The following is an 11,012-nucleotide window of genomic DNA, read 5'->3' on the forward strand; positions in this document are numbered from 1 at the left end:
ACAATACTGACAGAACTCCATTCTGAGGTCAAATGCTAAAAAGTCAAACTTGGTCAACTCTTCCAACTTAGAGCTTAAATCTTGAAGGTCATTCTTCCAAATCGATCCAGGATAACTTAAAAACCAACACCGACGATTTACACAAGTCATAATACATCATGCGGAGATACTCGAGCCCTCGAAATACTGAGCGAAGTGCAGATACTCAAAACGACCAATCAGATCGTTACAAAGTCATAAATTACCATACGGAACTATTCCCATGTCTTGGAATCCCAATTGGACCTCGATAACACCAAAACCTACTCAAAACCAAATTTCAAGAACGTTAAAACCTTCAAAGAGCCAACTTTCACTTTTAGGCACCGAAACGCTCCCGGGTTATCCAAACCCCAATCCAAACATACGTCCAAGTCCGAAATCATCATACAAACCTATGGAACCGTCAAATCCCGATTTCGAGGTCATTTACTCAAAGCGTTGACCAAAGTAAAACTTAGCCTTTTTTGCCAACCTAAAGGAACCAAGTGTTCCGATTTCAACCCGAATCCTTACAAATCCCGAACTAACCATCCCCGCAAGTCATTAAATAGTAAAAGCACATACATGGAGCCTTATTTAGGGAAGCGGGGTTCTAGAAAGCAAAATGACCGGTCTGATCGTTACATTCTCTACCTCTTAAACAAACGTTCGTCCTCGAACGAGTCTAGAATCATAACTGGGGTACTGAACAAGTGTGGATATGTGCTCCGCATGTCCTCCTAGGACTCCCAAGTCCCCTCCTCGACTGGTTGGCCCCTCCACTGAACCTTTACCGCGAAAATCCTCTTGGACCTTAACTGGCGAACATGCCTATCAACAATGGCAACTAGCTCTTCCTCATAACCCAAGCTCTCATCTAACTGAATCGTCCTGAAGTCTAACACATGTGACCTGTCGGCATGATACCTCTGGAGCATAGACACGTGAAAAACCGGATGAACTCCCGATAGACTGGGAGGCAAAGCAAGCTCATAAGCAACCTCCCCAACTCCTCTCAAATCTCAAATGGACCTATAAACCTTGAGCTCAACTTGCCCTTCTTCCTAAACCTCATGATCCCCTTCATCGGCGAGACTTTCAAGAGAACCTTCTTGCCCACCATAAATGATAAATCACGCGCCTTCTAATCCGCGTAACTCTTATGTCTGGACGGTGCTGTGCAAAGTCGCTCCTGAATTAACTTTACCTTTTTCAAGGCATCCTTCACCAAATCAGTACCATATATCTTAGCCTCACCGGGCTCAAACCATCCAATGGGAGAACGACATCGCCGACCATATAAAGCCTCAAATTGAGCCATCTTGATGTTGGACTAATAACTATTGTTGTAAGCAAACTCGGCCAAAGGCAAGAATCGATCCCACTGCCCTCCAAAGTCAATCAAACATGATCTAAGCATGTGCTCCAAGATCTGAACTATCCGCTTCGACTGTCCGTCGGTCTGCAGATGAAAAGTTGTACTGAGCTCTACAAGGGTCCCTACCTCACTCTGTACTGCTCTTCAGAAATACGAAGTAAACTGAGGGCCTCTATCTGATATGATGGAAATAGGTACACCATGCAATCGAACTATCTCCTGAATATAAATCTAGGTTAATTTCTCTGAAATATACGTAGTCACAACCGGAATGAAGTATGCCGACTTGGTCAACCTATCGGCAATGACCCAACTGCATCAAACTTCTGCAAGGTCCATGGCAAGCCAACTGCGAAGTCCATGGTAATGCGCTCCTACTTTGACTCAGGAATAGTCATCTATTAGAGTAGGCCACCTGACCTCTAGTGCGCATACTTAACCTGCTGGCAATTTAGACACCTCGTAACATACTCAACTATGTCCTTCTTCATCCGCCGTCACCAATAATGCTGCCTCAAATTGAGGTACATCTTCGTAGCAGCTGGATAAATAGAATTTCGAGAATTGTGTGCCTCCTCTAGAATCCTCTCCCTCAAACCATCGACATTAGGAACACATAAGCGACCCTGGAGTCGCAAAACACCATCCTCACCGATAGTAACCTCCTTGGCACCACCTTGTAGTACCGTATCTCAGAGAACCAACAAGTGCAGATCATCAAAGTGACGAGTCTTAATCTGCTCTAATAATGAAGACTGGGAAACGACGCATGCAAGAACTCGACTGGGCTCCGAAATATCTAGCCGCACAAGTCTGTTAGCCAAGGACTGAATGTCCAAAGATAAAGGCCTCTCCTCTACTGAAATGAATGCCAAGCTACCCTCTCCGCCTATCTGCTCAAGGCATCCGCAACCACATTCGCCTTGCTCGAATGATAACGAATGGTAATATCATAATCCTTCAGTAACTCAAGCCATCTGCGCTGCCTAAAATTGAGATCCCTCTTCTTGAGAAAATGCTACAAGCTACGATGATCAGCGTAAACCACATAGGACACCCCGTAAAGATAATGCCTCAAGATCTTAAGAGCATGAACAATCGCGACCAACTCCAAATCATGTACGAGTAATTCTTCTCATGGATCTTCAGCTGACGTGAAGCATATGAAATAACTCGCCCCTCCTGCATCAATACACAACCCAAACCAACGCGTGAAGCAATGCAATACACAATATACATCCCCGAATCGGAAGGCAATACTAGAACGGGTGACGTAGTCAAAGCTGCCTTGAGCTTCTGGAAGCTCACCTCACAATCATCAGACCAACAGAACGGAGCACCCTTCTTGGTCAATCTAGTCAAAGGTGTTTCAATAGATGAGAAGCCCTCCACAAACCGCCGATAATAACCTGCTAACCCTATGAAGTTCCAGATCTCGGTTGGCGTAGTGGGACGAGGTCAACTCTGAACTGCCTCAATCTTCTTAGGATCTACCTTAAGACCCTCGCCTGATACAACATGCCCCAAGAATGCCACAGAATCTAGCCAAAACTCACACTTGGAGAACTTAACATATAGCTTATATTCCCGCAAGATCTGAAGCACCAATCTCAAATGTTGCTCATGCTCCTCCATGCTGCGCGAGTATATCAAAATGTCATCAATGAAGACAATGATGAACGAATCAATATATGGCTTGAACACCCTATTAATCAAATCCATAAACGCCGCTAGGGCATTAGTCAAACCGAAGGACATCACTCGAAACTCATAATGGCCATATCTAGTCCGAAAAGTAGTCTTCGAAACATCCGAGTCCCGAATCTTCAAATGATGGTACCCCGATCTCAAGTCGATCTTTGAGAACACCCTGGCACCCTGCAATTGGTCAAACAAATCATCAATATACGACAACGGGTACTTGTTCTTAATGGTGACTTTGTTCAACTAGTGATAATCAATGCACATCCGTATAGTCCCATCTTTCTTCTTCACGAATAACACTAGTTCACCCCAAGGCAATACACTTGGTCTGACGAACCCTTTTGCTAGCAACTCCTCAAGTTGTTCCTTCAACTTCTTTAACTCTTTCGGAGCCATATGGTACTATGGGATAGATATAGGTTGGGTGCCTGGAGCCAAATCAATGCAGAAATCGATGTCATGATCTGGTGGCATGCCTGGAAAATCAAAAGGAAATACATCGGAGAACTCTCGAACTACAGGTACTGAATCAATCGCCAGAGTCTCTACGATAGTATCCCGAACATAGGCTAGATAAGCTAAATAACACTTCTCGACCATGTGTCGAGCCTTCATAAAAGAGATGATCCGGCTAGGTATGCTGACAGAAGAACCCTTCCACTCCAATCTAGGTAACTCTGTCATTGCCAAGGTAACAGTCTTGGCGTCACAATTAAGGATGGCGTGCTATGGAGATAACCAATCCATGCCCAGGATGACCTCAAAATCGGTCATATCAAGCAGTAGAAGATCCCCTCTAGTCTCATAACTATAGAACGTAACAATGCAGGACCGATAGACCCGATTCACAACAATAGAAACGCCCACCAGAGTGGACACATAAACAGGAGTACCTAACGACTCATGAGGAACATCCAGGAAATGAGCAAACAGAGATGACACATATAAATAGGTAGACCCTGGATCAAATAATATCGAAGCATCCCTACCACAAACAGACATAATACATGTAATCACGACATCTGAGGCCACTACATCTGGTTTGGCCAAGAAAGAATAGAATCTAGCCAGAGCGCCACCTGGCTGGCCTCCACCTCTAAGATGGCCCCTACACACATGCCCTCTACCTCTAGACGGCCGGACGGTTGTTGCGGCAGCTGGTGCTATAATCATAGGCTGAGAACCCTGTTGTACTACCTTGTCCCGAAGTTTGGGGCAAAACCTCTTCAAGTGGCAAGGATTCCCGCCTTCATAACAACCCCTCGGAGCGGTAGACTACTGAAAGTTTGACTCCGATGGCCCGAGTACCCAATGGAAGAACCCTTAATAGCTAGTAGGCGATAGGAACTCTCTGGCATGGCACTAAAATAAGGTCGCACTGGAGCACCCCAAGGAGGCGGCGGTGCTAGATATGCAGGCCTGCTAGGCTGATCGCTCCCAAACTGATCCCTGCCGCCAAACGGGGCACCACTGAACTCTCTGGAATAGCAGAGTTGCTTGTCCCGCGGCATCTGCTCTCAGCCCCGCTGATAACCCTCAATCCCCCGAGCTATCTCCACAACTAGCTGGTAAGAACTCCTCATATCCACTTCTCGGGCTATATTGGCCTGAATGTCGCAGTGCAATCCCACAACAAACCTTTGTACTCTCTCTGCCTCAGTAGGGAGTGTGAACACCTAATTTTTTACTACATTTGAATTTTTCATTACTTTTTAGTATGTAAATATTTGCTAAGTTTAATCTTGATATTTTAGCCTTTATTTCACGTTTTAATAGGTTAATTTGATAAAATTAAAAACCAACAAAAAGATTTACATTTTTAAAGTGTTAAATTTTGTTATTCTTGCAAAGAAAAGAAAATGAACAAAAATATATCTTTTCTCCTAATCTTGATAAACTAGTATTTTCATTTAATTAGTATTTTGCCTCGCCACTTTCACTTGATAGAAGTAGTAGTTTATTTTGTAGTTGTGTATCTTTTAAAAGAAAATCATAAAAATAGTCCCGCTATCATTAGGATCTTAAAATAGGATTAATTTTTATCTCTCAGCTTTTCCTTATTTTGTAGTAGGATTAATTAACACTCTCATGTTTAGTTTTTCTTGTAAGTTGAGATCTTTTTTGTTAGCTTGTTAGTCTTCTCTTCCGTTATGAATTTTTCTTGCATTTTATCAAAAATTGAAAAGAAAACAAACCATATGTGAACATGCATATCATAAAATATGAGTAGACTTGCGTAACAAAATTCACATGGGCAAAAGGTTTCTTATCTTTTTCGTACACATGCAGTTACCAAAATAGGAATATTCCTTGCCTATATTTATTCTTTTTGTCCCATATTTTTGGTATTTTGATCCGCATATACCCTTTCCATGAAATATCTTCTCATTCACTTTATACATGTATAGGATTCCCTCACCCATTCAATTTTTCCATCATCCTTATCCTTAGCTGGGTCTCACGCGTACATGACTCGACCCAAAAACCTTTTCTTGGTGGCCAAGCACACATATTATATGGAGTGTATAAATATATCTTCTTTCATACACAGGGGGATATCTAAAAGAGAGGATGAACCCTAGAGCCCTAAAGAAAGAAAAGGATGCGCAACAACTGATAAAAAAACGCAGTAGCAAGAGCTAAAAGAAACAACTTCATCTCCCTCAAGAACACCTGCTAATCACCATTAAAGCACCCCAAAATCAGCACCTAAAACTCGACAAAACACATCCATTTTTACCTCAAGTCCACCCCAAAATATAGTAGAAATCCAAGCCAAAAAGGAGCAGCAAAACCAGTTTTAAAACCTCCAAAATCCAGCCAAGAACTCCAGCAAAGCTTCAGCTCAAAATCGGGCTTCCGACGAATGTTTCCGGTGAGTTTCATGGTTCCAGCGCGGTTTTTGGGTGGCGGGTCTGTTTGCTTTTAGGTTGTCAGTGTGCCATTCCTTGTATGCTGACCGGAGGCTCTTGCAAATACAGAAAGCTAATTAAAAAAAAGGTTCATTTCCTTTATTATTTTCTGCATTTTTTATTTTTTTAAAGTTGTTACCTTATTCGGCCATCAACTATGTGTGACCTTAATTTGCCCGATTGGCTTTCTTCCTGTTGCCTCTATTTTGTCATCTTTTAGTATGTTTCAGCATTGTTAATATTTAGTGTTGATCTGAAGATTAATTAGTTTTGTTTTGAGTGATGGATTCGTTAGTGTAGAACTAAATTTATTTGGGCTTGATTATTTTATTGGTTTTATTCATGTGGGCCATATGAGATGTCTTGATATAATGGGCCGTATAGTCTAGCTAGAAGTAGACGTAGCTTTGAACATAAGACAAATTAGATTTGCAATAAATCAAAGTACGTGTTTGCGCGACTTTAGCCAAACAATCTTAATAATAATAAAATGTTATTAATTGTGTACATGTTCGCGTGACACGAGTACGATTTAAAAATGAATACTCGTAGAAATGCTTTTAGGCGTGGTTTTTAAACTACTATCGTGATTGTCTACATGTTCGCGTGTCGCGATTCTTATTTTTTCAAATAAATTGAAGGTACGCATTCGCGCGACTTTGACCAAAATTTTTGTTAAATAAACTAAGTTTTAGGAATTGTGTACACGTACACGTGACATGATTCTTGATTAACCAAATTAGATGAGTATACGTACACGTAACTCGATAATTCTTTAAATATGAATAATCAAGTACTTAAGAGCTGTAAAAGGCAAAATACACATAGGTTCTAAAATGAGTAATTAAACAGTTAATTAAGCCAGGTAAGATTAAAAGCGACCGTGCTAAAACTACGGAACTCGGGAGTGCCTAACACCTTCTCCCGGGTTAACAGAATTTCTTACCTAGTTTTTTCTGGTTTCACAGACTTTAAACAAAATCAAATTTTCCTCGATTTGGGATTTAAAATAAACCGGTGACTATGAACACATAAAATTATTCCAATTGGCGACTCTGAATTTAATAAATAATCTCATTTCGATTAATGTCACTTTAATTGAAAAAACTCCCTATCCCTTCTGGAAAAAGGAGGTGTGACAACTCGGGCGACTCTACTAGGGAGAAAAACCTAGAATCTCTGGTTCAGGGTTCAAGAATTCGAGCTTGTTAATGTGATTTTTACTTGGCTTTATTTATTGTTGATATTGCTATATTTTGTGGGCCTAATGTGCTAATTTTCGCTTATTTACCGCTTTGATATTATTTGAATTGTATTAAACTGTCTTCTTATGCCTCCCTTCTGAGTCTTCTAAAAATGGTGCACACGTTCGTGTGGCCCACTTTTTTGTTAGATGTCGTACAAAATAGAACGAGGATGGATTAGCCACTAGGCCGGGTAGACTTTCGTGCTCCCAGTACATCGCTCCTACCACAGCTCAAGTTGTCCACTTGGGTAAGCCAGGTTTAGAACACATCCCAAGTTTAAACCTAGAATAACATAGCCTCATGTCGGATCCCTAGTAGGAACGTTTGTTTGCATCATGTGCATTTGACTTTGGGGACTCAACACAGGAGTTGGGTCCATCTAGGACAGGTGTACCCGAAATAAAAGACCATCCTAATACATCTTACCTGCTGAAAACTCCGGTATTTGGAAATGCCTCGAAACTTTGCCAAAATTTTTTATAAAGAAAAGAAAGAGAAAATATATTTAAAAAATGAGTCAATATCATGTTTTTCCTGGTTATGTCAAAAGTGGCCGAACTACGCGGGTCTGATTCTCACTGGTTGTGAGATACGTAGGCAAATCTCATTGATTCCAGCCCACAATTTTAAAAATTCAAAAATATTTTTCTTTACTTCCTTCTTTATAGAAGTATTTCTTTGAGACCCCAATATAAAAATTTAAAAATTTAAAAATATTTTCTTTCTGCTTTAAAAATTGACAACAATAAAAGATATTAAAAAAAGTGCCTTTCTTTTGAAAATTTCCGAAAATAAAAGTCCAAAAATTCAAAAAATATTTTCTTTCTTCTTTAAAAGTTTTTCTTTTGAAATTCAAAAGAAAAACGAAATTCAAAAAAAAAATATTTTCTTTCAAAAGAAGTCTTTCTTTTCAAAAATTCTCCAAAAAAATAAAAAAAAATCAAAATCCAAAATATTTACTTTCTCTTTTACAAGTTTTTCTTTTGAAAATTAAAAAAAAAAAAAACTAAAAAACCAAAAAAAACACAGAGTTAATTTATTTACTTTATTCCTGATCTTCAACTACACGAAGATTTGATTCATGCGGCGTCATGATACGTAGGCAACCTACATCAGGTTCGATCGAATCATTTTTAAAAAAAAAGAAGAAAAAAATAGAGAAAAAAAGAAGCAAAGTGCTTAAAAAATAAGAGAGTGACCCTTCTAACATGTTGTTTGTTTTGAATTGTGAAGAAAGTTTGAGGTGATCGGTTTGTGGTAAGCAGCAACACATCCATAATTCACAAGGTCCAAGAGAAAAATGCCAATGACAACTGATATCGAAACTGTTATGAGTGATCAAGAGACTCAGAGTCAGAGGGTTCAACAAAAGTCTACTGTGGTAGAGGATAATAGAATACTGAAACAACAAATGACTGAAATGTGTCAAGCATTGGTCAATGGCCAAGGACCGCCATTTTTTATTCATGATTTCCCGGAGTTCACATCCATCTCAACTACTACCACTCCGGTTTACTTGTCTGATCAATTCTATCCATCTGGGTTCAGTATTTATCTCAGCTGTACGACTACAGCTGGAACTTCTATTGCGCGCTCCCAAAGTGTGCAATTGACAACCAATCAGACAACCACTATTGTTATGCTCGTCTTCACCATCCCACAACCGACGGTGGTGCAGAAGAAAACTCATGAGTCACAATCTGCTACCAACAAGAACAGTACCACTTTCCTGAGTACCACTTGTACCTATTTGATCTTCCTACAAAGATTGAGAAGCCTGTCCAAAAGATGACACAAGAAGAAATGACCCAAAGAGTGAAAAGCTTAGAACAACAGTTGAAAAACATGCAAGGGTTGGCAGGTCAGAAGAGTATTGCCTTCAAGGATCTATGTATGTTCCCCGATGTTCATTTGCCACTTGGTTTCAAGACTCCCAAATTTGAAAAGTATGATGGACGTGGAGACCCCGTAGCCCACCTGAAAAGGTATTTGCAATCAATTAAGAGGTGCAGGAGGAAAGGAAGAATTACTGATGACTTATTTTGGGGAAAGCCTTACGGGTGTAGCCTCCAAATGGTTTATGGGTCAAGACACATCTCGCTAGTATGTCTGGCATGACATGGCCCAGGCTTTTCTCGGACAATTCCAATACAACATTGATACCTCCCTAGACCGCAAACCTGAAGAAGAAACCAACTGAAAGTTTCAGGGAATATGCCATTAAATGGAGAGAGAAAGCGGCTAGAGTTAAGCCACCCATGGATGACCACGAGTTAATCAGTGTCTTCCTTCAAGCTCAAGAGCCAGATTATTTTCAAAATATGATGTCCGCAATGGGCAAATACTTCTCGGAAGGAATCAAAATTGGGGAAATGGTTGAGAATGGCCTCAAGACAGGCAGAATTATAAGTCAAACATTTCTCAAAGCCGCAACTCAGGCTGTCCAGATTGAATCCAATAATTTTAGTGACACGAATGAAAAGGATTAAGAAACCATGATGACATCAGGGTCAAGAAGAGGTCCTAGGAGAGCATCCCGAAGGTATGACCATCCTCGTTTGGTTTCCGATAATTCCCTTGAGCACTACTACCCACCTCAAAACCCACAATACTTTGTTGCTACACCTCAGTATGTTGTCCAGCCGCCAAAACACCTCAGAAGGTGAGCACGAGCATCACAAAATCTCCACCAGCCTTCATAAAATTTTCAAGTGCCCTATAACTCACATCCAAGCCAAAGGTATAAAGGGGAACAAAGATTGAAAGATAATTTTACACCAATAGGAGAGTCCTATGCAAGCTTGTTTGAGAAATTAAAGCATTATGACGTGATTGCACCTATTCCTCCAAATTATATGAACCCACATGCGAGAAGCTTTGGCCCTACTAAAAGTTGTGAATACCATTCCAAAAAGCCCAGGGGCACGATGTCGAAAGCTGTCGAGATTTGAAAAGAGAAATAGAAAAGATGATCCAGGAAAAATTGATTGAAATTAGAGAAGGCCCTGGTGATTCTGATGAGCAAATTGGTAGCTAAATGTCAAGCTTAGCAATTGAAAAGTTATTCCCTCCTCACTAGGAAGGAATCTTGGTAGCTTGTTTTGATCTTTTTTCTATTATTTGGGTTATTTCAGGGTTGTTATCCAGATTTTATTTGTTTTATTGAGTCAAACTCTTCTATCCCTCCATTCTGTTTGTGTGAATCTTGTCTGTTTGTTCTATTGCTATTTTCATTATCCAAGTTATTTAGAGTTGTAACTCGGATTTTAGGTTGTTTGTCTTGTTGTTAAACCCTTCCATCATTTCCTCAATGAAATATTGTTTGTCCTTTGTGTCATTCCATGCTTATTTCTTTTCCCCGCTAGTTCTAATGACATGACATGCATGCAAAAATTTTGGCCAGATCCTAGAAAACTGATTTAGGTTTGAACTGGAAAACTGAGAAAAAGACACTCTTGAGGATAAATAGGGAGTTAAAACACTTTGGAATTAAGTCTGAGTCAAATTCACGGGGAACTCGAATAGCCATACATGTGGAGGTTAATGGTGTTTGCCTCCAAATCACTGTGAAGATCGGGTTGAGAAATAATCAATTGAAGTTTGGTGGAAAGTTTGACATTAATGGATGGAAAGTGTCCTTCGACCAAGACACACCAAGATGATAGACGTGCTCATCAATGTTGTGATCACGAAAAGATACTATGATTGGTGTTCTCGAGGCTGGGAGGCCCTTTTTCCTGCTACCCAAAT

At 40.2% G+C, this 11,012-nt stretch overlaps 1 long non-coding RNA gene across 1 annotated transcript; it reads left to right on the forward strand.

Moving 5' to 3' along the window:
• Nucleotides 1-5,650: 5,650 nt before the first annotated feature.
• LOC142166263 (uncharacterized) lies at nucleotides 5,651-10,602 on the forward strand. The gene is made up of 2 exons (XR_012696509.1): nucleotides 5,651-6,103; nucleotides 8,496-10,602. It is a non-coding gene; the product is annotated as an uncharacterized LOC142166263 (long non-coding RNA).
• Nucleotides 10,603-11,012: the final 410 nt, after the last annotated feature.

Source organism: Nicotiana tabacum, chromosome 11 (genome assembly GCF_000715075.1).
Source record: "Nicotiana tabacum cultivar K326 chromosome 11, ASM71507v2, whole genome shotgun sequence".
Lineage (NCBI taxonomy): Eukaryota > Viridiplantae > Streptophyta > Magnoliopsida > Solanales > Solanaceae > Nicotiana > Nicotiana tabacum.